We start from the raw sequence: 2,500 nt of genomic DNA, 5'->3' as shown, positions 1-2,500 counted from the left end.
ATATAACAAAAACAAACAAACAAACAAAAAACAAGGAGATGAAAAGGAACAGCATCACAAACACAAGATGTAAACAAAAACAAACAAACAAACAAAAGAACAAAAAGGTGAAAAATGAACAAAAACAAGATATAACAAAAAACAAACAAACAAAAACAAGAAGACGAAAAAACGAACAACAAAAACACTAAAACAACCAAACAAACAAAAAACAAGAAGACGAAAAAACGAACAACAAAAACACTAAAACAACCAAACAAACAAAAAAACAAGAAGACGAAAAACAAACAACAAAAACACTAAAACAACCAAACAAACAAAAAACAAGAAGACGAAAAAACGAACAACAAAAACACTAAAACAACCAAACAAAGAAAAAACAAGAAGACGAAAAAACAAACAACAAAAACACTAAAACAACCAAACAACCAAAAAAAAAACAAGAAGACGAAAAAACGAACATCATCAAAAACAACAACAACATCAACATACCCAGCTTAGACCATGCAATCTCTCGTCTTCGAAGCATCTTAATGAAAACAAAGAAACTCTCATGTTGATCCGTCTCCGGTGTCCTTGTTTCTTCGTGTTTTATTTTTTGTTTCTCTCTATGTCCTTCTTCTTTCTCTTGTTTGTTTTTGGCGTTGGTGCTTGGCTCTTGTTTTTGTTGTTGTTGTTTGTTCTTGTGTTTTGGTTTGTTTTTGTTTGTTTGTTGTTGGGGGGATTTTTTATTTTCTGTTTTTTTTTCTTTATATTTCCGATTTATTTTTCTATTCTCTTTTTTTTGTTTCTTTGTCTGTTTTGGTTCTCTCTTTTTTCTCTCTCTGTCTTCTGTCTTTGTTTTTGTCTATGTCTTTCTTTCTGTGTGTGTGTGTGTGTATCTGCCACTCACACTATCTCTCTTTTTTCTCTCTATTTTTCTTTCTTTCTTTCTCTCTCTCTCTCTCTCTCTCTCTCTCTCTCTCTCTCTCTCTCTCTGTTTCTTTTTCTCTCTCTATTTCATTTTTATTTTTCTGTCTCTCTTTCTCTCTCTCTCTCTTTCACTCTGCCTATCTGTCTGTTTGTCTCACCGTCTCTCCCCCCCCCCCCCCCGTCTCTCTCTCTCTCTCTCTCTCTCTCTCTTCCCCCCTTCTCTCTCTCTCTCTCTCTCTCTCTCTCTCTCCTCCTCTCTCTCTTCTCCCCTCTTTCCCTCTCTTCTCTACCTCTCTCTCTCTCTCTCTCTCTCTCTCTCCCCCCCTTCTCTCTCTCTCTCTCTCCCTCTCTCTCTCTCTCTCTCTCTCTCTCTCTCTCTCTCCCCCCTTCTCTCTCTCTCTCTCTCTCTCTCTCTCTTCCCCCCTTCTCTCTCTCTCTCTCTCTCTCTCTCTCTCTCTTCCCCCCCCCTCTCTCTCTCTCTCTCTCTCTCCCTCTCCCCCTCTCTCTCTCTCTCTCTCTCCCTCTCCCCCCCCTCCCCCCCCCCCCCCCTCTCTCTCTCTCTCTCTCTCCCTCTACCACCCCCACCCCACCCCATACCACCCCACCCCCGTCCCTATACACGTCGCATTAGATAACATGTTCGGAAACGAATCAAAGGATCTAATTGTTTCGTCAGTGAGTGATAATCTTTTGTTTTTTATGTTGATCTGAATGTTTAGAATTGACCCCGTGGTTGATTGGCCTTGTATGACGTCACGGGGAGATGTACGGGGTGGCTATCCATCACGTCGTGGGCGGTGGGGGGTGGGGAGTGGGTGGGGGTATGGGGGGGTGGGGGTTGGAAAACTGTACTCTGATTGGCTATCCATGTGTGACGTCATAGTAATGATCTTTAGCAAGGCGGGTGAATTTGAGAGAAAAATAAAACAGTAATAAAAAAAATAACAATGATAAAAGATAACAATAAAAAAAACAATAATAATAAAAAAATAACAATAACAAAAAAACAATAATAATAATAAAAAAATAACAATAACAAAATAACAACAACAACAACAATAATAAAAAAACAATAATAATAGTAAAAAACAACAATAATAATAATAATAATAAAAAAAAAGATAAAAAATATATTGATCTCAATTTCGATTATCAGGAAAGTTATCGCGAAGCCAGGAGAGCATGTGCAACACCAGTTATCATTTACATAGCGATCTCCTCTCGGGAATTCAACCAAGGAAGTGGGGATGTTGCAGATTCTTGCACCGAGTTTATGCAGATTCCTGTGCAAGCAAGTAATCCAGTCGCCGATTAGCAAGATCTCCTGTTTGGAAATACGAGTTGAAATGCGGAAGGCGACTGCTTATTCGCGGCCTCACTCTATCAATTGCAGTGCAATCTAACCTTTTTCGATCTTGAGAGCATTGGGAATTATGGTCATTTTGCTCAAGTAATGCCATCCAGACGAGGGAAATGTCTTTGACAAGATAATGGCCGTTATTTCTTCATGGAAGTTTTTGATGGAGGGGGGGTGTTTGTTTGTTTGTTTGTTTTGGTGTGTGTGTGTTTGTTTGTTTGTTTGTGTGTT

This window comes from Penaeus japonicus, unplaced genomic scaffold (genome assembly GCF_977035675.1).
Source record: "Penaeus japonicus unplaced genomic scaffold, GWHDUDI00000001_assembly GWHDUDI00000011, whole genome shotgun sequence".
Lineage (NCBI taxonomy): Eukaryota > Metazoa > Arthropoda > Malacostraca > Decapoda > Penaeidae > Penaeus > Penaeus japonicus.
Note: the sequence above shows the minus strand (reverse complement) of the source record.